The sequence below is a fragment of the Homalodisca vitripennis genome, chromosome 8 (assembly GCF_021130785.1).
Source record: "Homalodisca vitripennis isolate AUS2020 chromosome 8, UT_GWSS_2.1, whole genome shotgun sequence".
NCBI classification, from domain to species: domain Eukaryota; kingdom Metazoa; phylum Arthropoda; class Insecta; order Hemiptera; family Cicadellidae; genus Homalodisca; species Homalodisca vitripennis.
Genome location: NC_060214.1, coordinates 37,121,457 through 37,138,160, shown reverse-complemented (window position 1 = coordinate 37,138,160; position 16,704 = coordinate 37,121,457). Strand labels below are relative to the sequence as shown.

At 32.5% G+C, this 16,704-nt stretch overlaps 1 protein-coding gene across 2 annotated transcripts in view; it reads right to left on the bottom strand.

The window, feature by feature from the left end:
* The window catches only part of LOC124367564, a 236,511-nt gene that overhangs the window by 29,129 nt on the left and 190,678 nt on the right, over positions 1-16,704 (bottom strand). For both annotated transcript variants that reach the window (XM_046824497.1, XM_046824496.1), the window contains exon 2: positions 2,874-2,951. The gene's annotated coding sequence lies outside the window, so the exon portion shown is untranslated. The remainder of the gene's footprint in view (positions 1-2,873; positions 2,952-16,704) is intronic.

Genomic DNA, 16,704 nt, shown 5'->3' with positions numbered 1-16,704 from the left:
AATAAATTTGTCAGATATAAAAACATAAAAAACAATCGTATTTGTATCTTTGTAACTACCTTTACCATTTTTATACGGCCTGACTTCACCAAGAGTTCTGAAATCCGGGCGAAATCTTTCGCTAGGCGTAACTCGCTAACGAAGCGTTTCCGGGCATATGGTTATATGAACTTTTTTACTTGTTTTTAGCTATAGAATAAGCTCCCGAGAGATTGCCGTTTAGTTTTGAATCACCCTGTATATATCACTGTACAAAATACCGGAGATTACAGAATGTTTAATGTATTGCAGACTCTACACCTTTAAAAATTATGAGCAAACCCTCTGGAACTAAGGCAATAACACAAGTGGAAGTTGATTCATGCAATAATTTATTTCCTCTATAGGAAAGCACAGACTATCTAAAGGGAGGAAGATGTATATTTTCTAAAGGAGTCACTAACAAGCTTTTATCATGTACATACAACACTGTATATCTTCACAAGTAAGTTACTTTGTTAAGACAACACGGTGCAGTAATCGTTGAGCAATTAGCAAGAGAAGTTACACCGCCGAGTGTAGATCTTCTAGATAATGAATCTACTTGAGTTTGACATTGTTCAGTTATGGTTTCACGACCGAGGATGTCCTTGACACACTTTGCAATAACAGAGAAGTCTGCTATTTACTTACGCTAATGCGTTAGTAATGCAAACAAGTTAACTGTGCGTAGTAAAACATGGTCCATAAAAGGTATCAAAAATGATAAAAACTGAGAATGGTCATTCTTCCCTTACAGGCTGATCGCCATTTGTTACCAGTTGAGTAGCCTCCGTTATAGCCATATTTAGTAAAGACTTTTGATGGTGAACCATAAATTTCCATACTCTGAATATAGTACGTGACCAATTATCTTTATTAATATACTTTGAAATGATCGATAAACTGATAAACTTTAATTTACTTAAATAATATTATTTTTACCAAGACAGGTACTTTTGCTTTGGTTTATTTTCTTACATACGTAAATTGCCACATCAAAATGTGTGAATGGATAAAACTAATCTATTTTTGCAATAATGATTTATGTTTGAGAAATAACTGCAAAGACTTTATATTGCAAAGACACAAATAAATAAAGAATCTGAATATTCCACCGTTAACAGTTCTCGAGTTAACAAAGAGTGAGTCAACCATTCTCAACCACCTGAGTCATTTAGATAATGCTAATTTAGACATAGACTTACTTTGTATGTAATTGGAATGAATAGTACTAATAACGATTTCACTTAAGATGTTGGAAGATAATTACTTCCAATACTGAGGATATACTGGATTTTATTATATTTGCTATTTAAACCGACTAGGGCTTTTGTAAATTTCCTGTACTCGTATATTACTAATAATCTAATATATTGAAAAAGTTGTATACGAATTATTTTCATAGTTGCCATAGTTTGTCTTTGAAAAAAAAGGATTATCAGAATACTGATCCTTTTACAGCCCTGATATCTCTAGCTTTGACATTCATGGTGGTTTTTACTAGCAAGTTTCTAGTTGGTTCTGAATCAAGAGTCTAATTTCTGGCGAATTTTATTATTATGTGATTCTATTTAGGAGTTTTTATGCGTGATATTTTATTCATTTTACGTAAAACAAATAAACAATACATACACATAGTATGAGGATCGTACACAAAATACATATATATATACATACACATAAGTTTTGAGGATTACTTACAAAATCCTCAAATTATTATGGAAACGTCTTTAAATGAGATAAATCAATCAGCTTCAATCTCCCCCCGTAAAATAGATTTTAACTTAATTATGAAGCAGATTAATAGTTTTTTTATTGCTCATTTAAAATCAAATATATCTTAAATCTTGCGCTTTTTTGGACTAAAAATACATTTTACATTTCCTAACCCATTTTCAGACCTATCCCTGCTTTATGCTATAGAAATAAAATTGAGAATATTCATAATTATAGTATCACCATTGACTTGTCGATATACGCTTTTTGTTCTGAGATGTACCTTTCTTGTGGAGCTGCAACTATCTTGTGCGATCGATATGTAATTTTTTCATTGGCGCATGTAAGAAAAGTTTATATCTTTAATCCATGACTGTGAACGTGGTGCCCAGTACAAACAACGACGGACGCCAACATTATTACGCTCCGGCAGAATACGGTTCGCTTATGCTCAGAGATTAAGCAAGTAAATTACACTTCAACACATATGTATCGATCTATTTTCGTTGAAACATATTGTTATACAGGCATTTAACGTTATGCACATCTTAAAATTTCAGGACCTATATTTCGTTCAGGATCTCCATGGGCATCAAAAGGATTTGAATATTCACGATAAGGATTTGCTTAATTTTTTCTTAACAGATTTCCCGTTAAAAAAATTTAAACCAAAGTACATTTATACTTACATGTATATACAACATTGCTGAGGCAGGAAGGGTCAATTCAATGTGAATTTTGAGCTATTGGAGTTTTTTCTTATATTTCGGGAACAGGTCTCCTGAGACACAAGTGTACTACAAATCATTATAGTACCTGATTTCCCATGGTAGATATGTACTGAAGATATTGAGTTTGGACTTTTAAGTACAAGGTATGCTCAATAAGTTTTATTCTGGTCTTTATTCTAGTTTATTCTGGTGTTTGGTCAATAAATTTCATTCTGGCTGTTGAATAACTATTTGTTATTCATTTTTTTTAATATATTTTGTATATTATCATTTATTCCGTTTTCCTCATACGTACTCGCAGTTTACATACAAATAATTTCCTGCGACTTAAAATACCATAAAATAATTGCAAACTGTTTGATAGATTTACTTGTAGAAACAGAATTAAATAAAAGAGACACATACCTGCAGGAGTAGATATCCACTGAGGAGATTGAAATATTCTTAGGGTATTGCTGTTGTAGATTTTATCATCAGATATTCCTGGAACAAAAAGATAAAACATAAGTCATAATATAAATGCGTTAGCACTTTCTTTAAAGACAACGTTTAAAGACAACCATCAAGAGCTGTTTGCATGTGATGGGATTTGAAAAATATACGTTTTAAAATAATGTTTCTCTATATTAAGGTTAGCTTTGTTAGCACTAGTGCGCAATAAAAACACAATTAAGTTAGTAATCACGTACAGTGAATTTATTATACTCGTATTTCTACACTTTAACCAAATTCAACAATATTTAATTCCTTCATAAATAATATTTTGTTCAAAATTGTACCGATTATTTTTAGATTATTAAGGGGATGACTTACATGTTATTCACGGTTTGCATAAGCCTATATTTCAATATACCAATCAAGCCACTAGAAATCCATTTCGGACCGGTAAGGACGTGGCGTTTCTGAATGCAAAACTTTACAGCAAAATAAGAAATAAATACACACTTGTTAAAAATTTATTTCTTGTATGAATAAATTAAATTGAACCTTTAAGTTGTTCAAGTGAAGAATAAATTTGTCAGCTTTATTTTTGGGGACAATTCATTCATTAATATTACTTTACATCAACAGTGTACATTAGTTTATTTTTGAGTCAAAGACGAGAACTTTCATCAGAGGTTACCAACAATAAATGGTTCAAGCCATACTTCACAACACGGTAAGGATACACCAGAAGTAAATTGTAAGAACCAAATATCCAAGGAAGTAGCAGTGGTCCCAGCAATGCGATCAGCAAATGGGTTTCTTATTACCTGGTTCTGACCTCGCCTCACCTCGCTTCGCAATGCTGTTCCGTGGAGCCTGTACACTAACTTGCTCGTTAAAGAGCTCGCTTTTCCTAACTCAAGGCGAGCTTCACCCATCAGGTTAACTGGGTTACTTTAAAAGCTTCTTTAGTTGTTCAAGTGTATGAATTAAAGCACCGGGTGCAGTGGGTAAATAGTCGGCAGTAGATCGGTTACCTGAATGCAGTAAAGTTTTTGCAAAATGCACTTAAATGGAGTTGTATTCCAGTGTACCTGGAAATGGTTATAAAATGTCATCACAAAAACAATTTTTGATATAAAACAAGGTAAAAGAATAAGTCACGAAGCCGTGTCACGTACCAGATTAGGTAGTTAGGCTAACATGTGTTACTATGTATCGTATTAAAATGTTATATAACTTAATTAGTTGGTCTAGAAATTAAGACGAATAGAAGATGTCCGAGAGGTCCAAGACGTCTGAATTTGGTTCAAAGTTTAGAAATAGCACACCTTCAAATTCTTCTGTGACCTTTTTTTCTCAGGCCATTGGCCGATGATGACGTACAGAATAAGGCTGATAAGGAAATTTGCCTCTCATTTTTTGATAACAAGTAACAGTAAAAGAATTATTGGGATAAGATCAATCTAAAAATGTCCACTAACACCCAGGCAAATCCAATGGAGTAAGAAGCACCATCATGGAACTCACTGATAGGGGTAGAAACGAATGTTTGTATACATTTTTTTTTAATTCTGTGAGTTATTATTTCTTTTCTTGATATCTTTGTGTAAAATCAGAGAGATACCTACAGAAATGAAAATGTTCTAACATATCAAGTAAAAGGCTATGCTGACGCTTGAGTAGTAAAAGTAACATGTTTATGGTTCATAAAAAGGAATATAAATATAGGTGGAACACGTAAATTATGTTTGCTATTCTTATGTCTAATTGTGAAAGTAAGATTTGATTTTAAATTGCTATTGTAAATTTTAACTGAAGTGATTCTGCAATGTTTTTAGTTTTTCGTATAAATATGCGTTGCATACCGTGTTTTATTAGGTGAATGTTATTTTAGCGTTTCATAAATTTAATTTCATAAATTCATAAATTTAATTTATCAAGATATTCAGCATGAAATTTAAGTTTTATATTGCTCCACCGTGCTTATAGATCGTGTCAGAAACATTGTAGTGTTCTCAATTGTGCACCAGATAAGAAAATGAGTCTACTTCTTCACGTAGATTACACCACATTATTGTACTTTATAGTCTAGGTATTTCTGATGTCGAAGCTATGTATCGAGTTCGTTTTGAGCTTCAGACAAACATGACTCCAGATTCTAGGAGTCCAGCATGAGACAGCGACAGATTCCAAACGCTGCACTAAGAGGTATGTGAACTGGATGTAAACTCAATATTTAAAATTTTCATCCATTTTTCCACCTTGCAGAACGCAACGGAGAGTAATGAAATAATGCATTTGTTATAGTTGCTTTAAGATGCGGGCTTTGAAATTCTGCATTAGTTTTACAGTGGCATATCGTAACCGTAACTCATTGTGTAATTGGTGGATATTAGTGTGAACATTAATAGTTACCATGGTTATTAACCTGTCAAAGTCACGGGTCAGTTTTAAACACAAGAAAAGCTTCAAAGTGATTCATTTTAAGTTTACTGACAAAAGCTGTGATACCATCCATTATTGAGCAACTGATAAATGAGGACGATCCAATTTCCCAGAATAAACCTGAAGAGAGAAAGTTGCTTTTGTCGTTAGACACAATTCAGGGATAATTCTTCGTATAGAAGCTTTAACGGGAAGAGATAATTTATGATCATTATTCTGTATAATCATCTTCTGTACCGTTAACAAACGCCGAGGTTATGATCATAATCGGCTTGCTCCAGCGATATTGTGAAACTAGGATTTACATAATAATCTAAAGTTTTAACTACGCTCGAAGGTGATAGTGAATATGCGTGATGATAGTAAGGTAACAGAAAACATTAATCTGTAACTTCCTGTTCTATATTTTGAATATTTTTTATGGTCAGAAAAGTTGTATTGTTAATTTAATTTTCTCCTTAACAGCAAATCGGATACTATGAATAAAACAGCATTGGTAACAAAGCCACGAGGTCAATGCAACTTTAGTTAAAGGTAAACAGCAAATCTTAAAGTAAAAATGGCTGTACTTTATCGATTGTATAGGGAATCTCAACGAAATTTTGAAAGCTTTCAACACAAATACAACTATATACATATAATTATTATACTTCCAAAACACGTTATTATACAAAGTGAACTTGCATAGACTACCAATAGAATTGGTAGTCTACCAGGTATCTAGTTTCTAGGATCTAGAGTTCTAGGTATCTAGTTACCAGGTATCTAGAAAGAACTTAAATAATGTCCAGCTCACAAATTAACATAAAAGGTTTATATCCCATTTAATAACTCAAAACATATTTTCTGTTAAGGAAAGGAAATTATGGTATGGGGAATAATGTATTTACTTGCATGTTATAGTATAGGGAAGGAACTATTTAGATTGTGGTTTGAGAAAAAAATTTGTACATTATAAACCATTGAGTGTGTTAAAAGCTATTCAAATTACAAGGTGAAAGTAATAATAAATATTGCTATAGTTAAGTTTGGTTGGGCTATAAACGTGTTAAGTTACGATGTGGAAAATGATAGCGTTAATATACGCTCCGGTGAAAACACAAACCAGTTTTTAAATTATGAAATGGAATATAAACTGTTTATGTTAATTTGTGAGGTAAAGTTAGTTATTTCTAAATACCTGGTAATTGTAATTTTAGGATAAGCAAACAATTACGCCTTATTCAAAGTGGACACGTATAATCAAATTCTAAATAATCAAATTGCATGAAAAAAAAAAGGTTTCAATAAATATTAAATGTTCTTCAAAGAACAGCAAATTATTTAGTTACATAGGGTCATATGATATATAACTATAGCTACAGAGATAAAGCATTATTAATATTTGATTATTGGATGAATAAATAATCAAATGCAAATCATTTACAATTCCCGGAACGAATTTTGAAACACGAGAATAACATGAAAGCGACGAAGTGTATTTTCCCGGTGTATTTTACTGATCCTATTAAACGTGATAAAACTCTCTTGAGTATTATTAAGAGTATACGAAAATGTTTTTTATTGCGTACAGAAGGTTTCCATTTTGTACAGTTGTGTTTTTATAGCTCTAATAAACTTCTTAATTGGGACCACTTTTTAAACCACACAATTCTCAGTATTTCATGTTGTGGACACGATTCCTAATATTATAAAGATCCATGTAAGATTACAAAGTTTTATAATTTAATTTCATTCATTCTGGTAATTTTTATTTAGATGTATGCTATACACGTACAAGATACTATAAATCCAAATAAAACTGATTTGTTTCCGGTGGTATACGAGCCAATTTGAATGGTATAAGCACAACAACGTTCTTATTCATGAAATCGATATAGAGAATCTCCCTAAGAATGGATCTCATCCTTAAAGAGCTAGCCTCTCAGTCCCTAACTAATATTTATGTGTTTGACGGTCAGCTTTAAGTGCTTGAAGTAAGGGAAATATACTGTTTCATGTTTTTGAAACTTCTGATACCCTCCTATTTCAACGCACACTAAACCTGAACATTCACCTATTTCTTAGAATATTTTCCTCTATCAATTTTAAGTAAAAATCTTGTTACGTCCTTTTAAATTGCAAATCAGCTCTCCGCTCATGAATTGTTTGTGAGTGTACTTGTGTAAACCACAAAATGTTTCCGAAACACAGTGAATTGTATTCCTAAAACTAACACAAGGAACCGTATGCGCCTCAAAAAAGAAATGAAAACATTCTCAAGTATTCCGGGAGAATGTGAATCTGTTAAGAAGGCTACACTTTCCTCATAAAGGAACTTCACTCGAGGCACTCAAAACATCGATCAGCCACTTATACTGTTAAACCTGGAACCCGTCCAAGAGTATCTGTGCCGGGACCCAGATTTTATGCTCCTTCATTATGACACTTCGCGTCAAAATTACTTAATGATTAAGTAAGAAGTACAGTAAGTGTTTGTAGCTTTATATTAGTTTAGGAGCCGAGAACCTATTTGTACTGCAGGAGCTCATAACCTGCGCTTCTTTTAAATCGATATAGGATTTTTTCTAAGAAAGAAGTCGATCATCAGCCAAAATACGCATTCCTAGAATTCATCCAGTAGTTTTGGATGAATACAAAATGGAACGTTGTCGAAAGGGCTAAAAATGTGTAACAATTAGTTTTTTATATAATTTTTTTTATCGCTGCATGCAACTAAAACCAACAGTGAACAATTTATTATGAATTTGTAACTTTAAGCGCCTATTTTATATGGTTAGCTGACGTGGATTAATTTACACGTAAGACGGTTTTTAGTTGTATCAAGCTAAGAAACATATTATCTCGGATAAAATTGTTATTTTATATTTTTAACCCTTTTGTTCCCTTTCATTACGACCTTCACTAAAACTAACACGGCTGAGTTTTTAGGTGAAACTTATGTATCGATTTCAAGAAAAATAAGATTATGTGAGTACAATAGTAAATGTGTAACGATTAGTTTTTTTATATTATTTCTTTATCGCTGCATGCAACTAAAAGCAACCGTGAACAATTTATTATGAATTTGTAACTTTAAGCGCCTATTTTATATGGTTAGCTGACGTGGATTAATTTACACGTAAGACGGTTTTTAGTTGTATCAAGCTAAGAAACATATTATCTCGGATAAAATTGTTATTTTATATTTTTAACCCTTTTGTTCCCTTCCATTACGACCTTCACTAAAACTAACACGACTGGGTTTTTAGGTGAAACTTATGTATCGATTTCAAGAAAAATAAGGTTATGTGAGTACAATAGTAAATTAGCTCTTGACCATCATGTCAATACGGATTTTGGACCTTTTGGGTCAAAACACCAATCATCAAAATTATTGACAAGCAGTTCTGTCGATCGATCTGTTCTATAATCTGCTATTTGTAATTGATAAATTATCTGATACGCGTCCATTTAATTAAGGGATAAGGATAGGGGTGATTTGTTTGATAATATATCAAGGCATCGAAATGGTATCACATAATGTTAGCTTGATAAGGGTTACATTTATTTTTAGTCACGTAAACGTTAAAGACAATATTGCAGTAATGAAAAGGTGCCATAAAAATAGTTATATAAATGTTACCTAAAATATGAACCCATTTACTTTTTTAATCAGTTCACTCGATTAAATACTTGAATAAAGTAACTACCCTGCACATTGAAAAGAAAACTGGGACTGTAAAAATGTTGGGCATATACTAACACAAGAAAATGCAGCTCAGTTTTTTTGTTTAACTATCTAGTATTTCCCACCCTATTCTTGACTCTCGGAGGGCAAACTCATTTTGGTACAACTGTAACCCTCCATTATGTGAGAAATAGTATGTGCAGAACTTTGAAGGGATGACTTTAATAAACGGCCAACACTTGTTATTCGATTGTTTTTATCTAATGTTTCGAATTGTCTTATAAAATTAATAATTCAATATTATAATTAATTGTTTTAGCTAAAATATGATTTTAAGTTATTAATAAATTATAATAATGTTTAATGTAATAAATAAATTGATTATGGCCTTAAATCATCAAATTCAGATAGAGTATTTATTTTAATCCAAAAACTTTGAGTCCAAATTGTTTTGAAAAAAGTTAATTGGAACTTCTAAACTCCTTAGAGGTTTGTAATCTGAGGAATACAAGTTGTTTGCCGTAAATAAAACATTAAAAATAGCTGAAAACTGAATTATTTAAAACAACAAATGTCATACAATATAAAAGGCATAAAATACTACTGTCTCAATTAATTAAAATTGTAACGCTTCTTAGTGTTCAACTTGTTCAACTGTTCAATTAAAAAGTCCAACTTATCAATTTCATTTATTATTTACTCCGAGGGGTCGCAGTAGATGTCGAACATTTCAGACTGATCGGTTGTCAAATTAGTAAACGGTTAGGTTCATCTGTTGACAAGTCGATAAAGTAGTCTGACAAGCTGAAGCTTGGCTTGTCACCAACTCCCCATTAGTTTTTATTAATTGAATTAAATGCTTAATACATATCATACATTTAAATACTTTTCAGGGACTTATAACTACGCTTATAACTACACAACAAAAATATGTCCTGATATGTTTCAAAATCATGAAATAAAGATTTACTCTCTATCGTTTAAAGATGTATATTAGTACGACTACATCCTATTTTTAGTTTTGGCATCTCTTTGTGTCTTGATTTTGTTTTTGAGGTATGCACTGAAACTTCTTTTTCCGATTCTTCCTTGATGACCAAATTCACAATTAATTATATGTATTTAATAGTATTGTTGAAAAAATAAAATACCTTGCCCTGCGCGATAATTGTACAACCTCACTCACAATGGACAGTGTTATAATTAATTACTATATTTACATAGTGAATTAAAATCGAAAATTATATGTTTGTGGAAACCTTATTCTTAGATGCTTATCTCTGCCCGATTCCTCTGACATTTAGGAGACGTATGAACACACTATGAAACTGAAAGAAGAATTGAAATTAGGTAGGTACCAAAAACAGAGCCAGTGACCTCGTTTGACAAGTTGGAATATTAAACATCTTGTCACAAGCTGAACTTTGTCCTTTCTTTTAAGATTGTTCTTCACAATAGAAAGACGGTAAAAGAGCGGGATTTTTCCGGGAATTTACTAATGACTAAACGAAACTCAGGTAAATGACGACACTAATGCTATATAATTTTCGTAAAGGAGATATAAGATTGAAGATCTCGAAACGTAGTGTTTGTTACTGGTTGTACTGTATCACTGAACTTCGTGACAAGTAGAATTGCTCATAAAACTGATAATATTGGATTTTATATAAAAACAACGAACTGTGTTAAAGATCCCTTTTTGTGTAAACTTTTCATTTGAATTGAATGATGCAGATCCGTAAAAAGTCGATCTTAAACATTAGATTGGCATTTCTCCATCTCTTCCGAACAATAAAACCGAACTGAATTTCATGCAAATGTTCAAAATCTGACTGGACGTGAGCAAAATTGCAAGTTTTCCAGCCCATAACTTCTCCAGCAGATACCTTGTAAATTAATGTTCTTTCTTTTCACGCACTGAGGAGTTTTAAATTGCAAAGAAATCCAGGTTCTCCCGATATTCCCCAACCTGCTTGGCTAGTGGGGAGCGGCAGGCCGACCAGTATTGACATGTCTCGTCGTTATCACTCACAGTGGGAGATTGATGTATGGAGCCACTATCAGGACCGGCGATCTATCACTCACTTGCCTTAAACAAATAAATCTCCAATCTCACCAAAGGTGGCCGAACGGTTGGCTACACTGTTTGTTCACTTTATAGCTTTACTTCTTGAATCGAGTAGATTTTAGAATAAATATAAAAATCAATTCATTATTTGAAGTTTATTTTTGACAATGGAAGGGTTTTGAAGGAAACAGGATTTTTCCTGACATTTAGCATCGTTCAGAATGCAGATCTCGAAACGTAGTGTTACTGATTTTTCTTATCACTGAACAATGACAAATGTTCAGAAAAATGTTTCCTTCAGAATTAAATTAATCATCCTTAATAAAATTTAAGTGAAACTACAGTTTGTGCGGATAAAACAAATTTGAACTTTCCTCTGACATATTTGTTTCCCTTTTCCTTTCCAGTAGACTGTGTACTGTATTACTGGCTGATTTGAACATAAATATACCTTTCCAAAAATTAAATAAAGAGACAAATTCACCACTTCCAGGGTCAGCGTATGGTTAACTGACAGTAACATAACGTCTATTTACATGTCTTACACGGTTTATTTTGAATCATGCGAGAAACAGTATGACATGATACAAAATGTTTGTTTCAAATTGTTAAGCCTTTTTACACACTACAATTTTAAAAGTTACCAATCCAATGTGGCTAACAATAGATCTTTTTCTGAGCTGAACTTTCCTCTTTCTTAAAATTTCAAGAAAATCCAGTAGGTATTACTTAAAGTAAATTAGCTCTCGGCTCCTGGACCACCATGATCGAATGCCTACAGACAGGATCACATCTTTTTACATAAAGCTCTCTGTGGGTCTGACGATGTGTTCTTTGAGCACGAAAGGCCTCACAAAATAAAAATCTTTCATTTATTGGAGTGTTTGATTATATATTAAGCATAAAGCTCTCGTTTCACGATATTCGTTTACGCTAATCTCCGAAATCACTGGAAGAATTTTAATAAAATTTTGTAGATGTTTATTATTTGATCCAACTAAAAATATAGGGTACTTTTATCTCGATTAATAAACATAAATTTTGTATTGCGAATATAAGGTTTACTATAAAGAGTTGGATTTACTTCTAGAGCCCGTTAAATGTAATAATATGCTCTGTGTCAACCACAATTTTCTATTTGTTTACATGTAGTCTTGAAGGTATAGGGTAAGCTTGATAGTAACATCACTTCATATATCAACCCTTTCTGCAAACCCTGTTCAGCATAGCCTATACATACTTTTAACTGTACATTTTAGTAAATATTAAGTATGCAGTGCTTGGTTAGTACTGTAATGTTGACATAAAAGACCAAGTTAATATCTAACTTTTACTATATACTGATATAAAACCCATCTTAGTTGTCTTTTGACAGAAGTAAGCCTCTCTGTCCTGTGTGTGTATATATACTTTGATAACCGAGAAACCTGGTTAAAACAAGTATTGAACATACAATGCAAAGATCAGAGTAAATTACAAATGTCATAATTATACACTTTTTGATAGATTTCCTTGAACGTGGCAACAAAAAAAAACTCAACATTTAAAACCCACCCGAACCAGAAGTACTCATACACCTACAAAGTCCACGAAATTTCGGGCCAAGCCGCAGGTTATTCATATTTACTTAAACAATAAAGAATGTTGACATTATTTGCATATTGTTTATTGGAATTGAATTTAATACAATACATATTAATGTATTGTTGTTACAATAAACCAAGCCACAGTGAAGCGTGGCTGGATCAGCTAGTATAATTATAAAATTTTTAATACTGGATTTAATCACAGATCAGATAGTTTTTCTACTATTAGACGTATATGTGTGTGTTTGTGTATATATATATATATATATATATATATATATATATATATATATATATATATATATATATATATATAATTTCAATAAACATTGAATCGCAAAAACCCGGCAAGTAAGAGATCCGGGTTCGACTCCCGGCGGAGCGAGTACTTTTTGCGATTCAATGTTTATTGAAATTAAATAAGGCTATTGCCATTTATAAAATTTAATGTAAATAAAAGTCGTTTGACAGTTATTTGGTCTGATATGTTAGTTTGCTTATTTAAACGCATATGTGACAGATACGGCCAAATACAAAATAATTGAATCGGAAAAAGTAAACGCTCTGTGGTGTAATGGTAGCACATTCACCCGACAAGGGAGAGATCCGGGTTCGACTCCCGGCGGAGCGAGTACTTTTTGCGATTCAATGTTTATTGAAATGAAATAAGGCTATTGCCTTTTATACAATTTAATGTATATATACAGTATATATATATATATATATGCAGATATGTGTGTGTATATATATATATATATAAGAGCAGGTAATGTTTTTAGTAATCTATTCTGTTTCTGATTATTTTTGAATTTTTAAATAAAAAATAAAAGTCAAATATTTTACATTATTTTTAACATCTGTAAAAAATCACGACACATGTTTGTGAGAATTACTCAAAACACAACGGATGCCATGTATCAAGATAGAAGATTGTATGTTACTTGATTTACTCTCCAGAACAACAAACATCACATTAAAGTTGTCTAGTACGCGTTGGGAAATACAGAGGAACAGAACAATATTACCTTGAGGACTAATCAGAAGAGAGCCGGTGTCGGTGAATTACCGAGTAATTGTGTACAAGTCATTATCCGACCGTCTAACTCACGATATTGTGTGTTTATGTACAAACCTGTCACCGGCTAAAGCAGGGGGTGTATCCCGCGTGTTATTAAACTTTACCTTGTCGTCTGTCGCGACGCCGCGCCGCCACTGCTCACTGTAATTGACTTACCCACGTGAATTTCTGCTCAACATCTTTCCAACGACATTACCGTGATATTCGGTACGGCATCTGAATGTTAGAATAAGTGTGTTGAAATCAGCATTTCGGTGTAAATTATGTCTATTGCCCAGTATTCATTCATTGATATTAGCTGTAACAAGCACACTAGTTGGTTGAGCGTTAAGAAGTCTACGATTCGAGAAGCAGGAAAGATTTAGGCTTGATACATAAAGACCTGCCATTCGCCTTGATGTTGACTTTAAGGGACTAAAACATATGGATTCTTTACGCCAAATACACTCAAATAATTTAATAAAACACTATTTTTGTGCTATAATACAGTATACTGCTGTATTGTAATGACTCTAATGTCAATAAAGCACCTAGACTATCGAAAGCAAAAAAGTAATTTTATTGTTAAAAAGCAAAAAGTAATCTAAGGGCCATTTATAAGGCGCACTTCAATAGTTGGCTGAGCTTTAGCGAAGCCTATCACTTGAGAGGTTGGAAAAAGCTACTTTTATCTGATTTTCTATTTGTCTTTGGCACGCACGATATCTCGAAAACAGATTTACATACGGACTTGAAACTTTTCATGAAGCTACATTTCTATATGAACAACATTGAGTTCGATGATAGAGCACATTACATGAGATTTGGCAGGTTGTTAGCGAATATTTTTACACTGGTCTTATGGGTAACCGTGATGGCAATGAGAAAATTGCAGAAAAAATAAATTTGTAAGGCAACATACATATAATGAAAATATGAAAGATTTTAACATTTGACATACAACCTCAAAACATACAGTAAGTCTGTAGACATTAACTCGTGTAGGTAACCTCAGAAAAGACTTGTTACGCGACGCGTGTTATGGCACACTCACGTACTGTAATCTCACAAACAGTAGAGAATTACCCTTTCTTAATACCCTCACGAAATTCTAACTCATAGAACTAACTCATAACCAATATAAATTAAACTAGATGGTATATTTACTTTTAATTTTATTTCAAATTAATCAAAACTTATAATTCATGCCCCAAACTATATGTTATATTTGGAGGTATAATTTGGGAAATACATTTTAACAATTTTAATTACTAATTTAAGGAACAGTGAGACGCACCGCTTGCTCGTTTCCCATCCAAATATGAAAATCTAAAATATATTTGTCACAACAAAAGCTGTAGAACGTGGGTCGACACCATGGGGTCACGATACATTATTAAGGGCGTGATGAGAGCCAGATGAGCACTTAGTTTGGTGCAATAGCGATAAAAATGCGGATCAGCTGGTGGGAAGAACTTGAGGGCAGTACCTCGCCCTTGACCATGACCTTGATAGTCGGGGATTCCTCAGTGACAGTGACAAAATTACAATTGTCTCGTTGCTAATTAAGGTGAAGAACGGACAAACCGTGGGTTAGAGACCGACCTTAAAAATTCCCCCTCTGTAATTTTAATGAGCTTAATTTTGTAACGCGATTTTCTCGCCTGGCTAACATTCGAATCAATCAAGCTATTAAAATTAAAAGAGTTTTTATGGGTCGTAAAATCGTAGAAAAAGCTATTTATCTTAGGTACTTATGAATAAATTAAAACATGTTTAGGAAAAGAATTGCCGATATTTCATGAATTTTATCATCACTTAGTTTGAAATTCTGACATGTAGTTTCCTTTGGGTGTAAGTCCATAAACAATAATTAAATGGATTATTTCTGAGAGAGAGGTGAATATGTTGATGGGGGGTGGGTGTTATTTGTGTGTATTAAAGTAAAAAATAATGTAATCATAAGAAATCTATAAAATATATTTAAACATGTCTTCAATGTTGTTGAGTGGTGTTTTCAATAATTTCTACACAGTAACATAATGCAGGTTTTATTTTAATTGTTGTTTTACTATAGTTAAATGTGTTTTAAGAGAAGAGAGATTTATTAAAATAAAAAAATATTGAATAAGAATATTTAAAGGAAAAGAATTGGATTTAGTAACGCTATCAGACAGCGAAAAGGGTTTCCATCTTCATATAATCAATGTAAATATCCTCCTTTAGAGGTATTATTATCTCAGTTCGAAGGTTACAAAGATAGGACTGTTTTCATAGGTCAAAGTAAACGTAATTAAAAAGACACAATGCTGTATCTTTGCCCTTTTTCCAAAATCAATAGGTTTCTTTCATGGACCCAGAGGATCTTATGTATCCAGTTTCAAGTCTCAGAACCTTTGAGTCAACAGTTTTTTTTGAGCACAGAGAAACAATGGCATGGTTTTAAAAAAGATATCTCTCGGGTGAATAACAATAGTACCACTATTCTATATGCGTTCAGGATTACATTCGAAATGGGAAAATGCAACAGTTAACACAACACTCGAATTCACTTCACACACCACTTGCCTACTTTAAATTAATACGAAATTACTGGAATTTAGTATTAGAAACTTTTTACCGGAAATTGAGAACAATTCAGAGCCATTATTTTAATATTTACGATATTTTGATATACGACCAGATATTGCAATGGTTCGACATTGAACGTGTTTAAGAAAGCAGAAGGAATATCTCTGTTGCGCAATAAGCCACTCTGTGGTCGCATCCTTCTCCAAATTCATTGTCAAATAGTGGCAGAATGGATTTGTTAATAAACCTTAGAACAGGCTTGATAAAGGTTTTGTGACGAGGTAAAATTCCAAAAATTTTACAATATTTTTTCTTCCGCACTGTATTGTTTAAAACATTGAAGAGCTCAAAAATGTCCCTTACAATTATCACCTAATTTATTTTCTAGTTGTTTATTCCATGTATCCTTT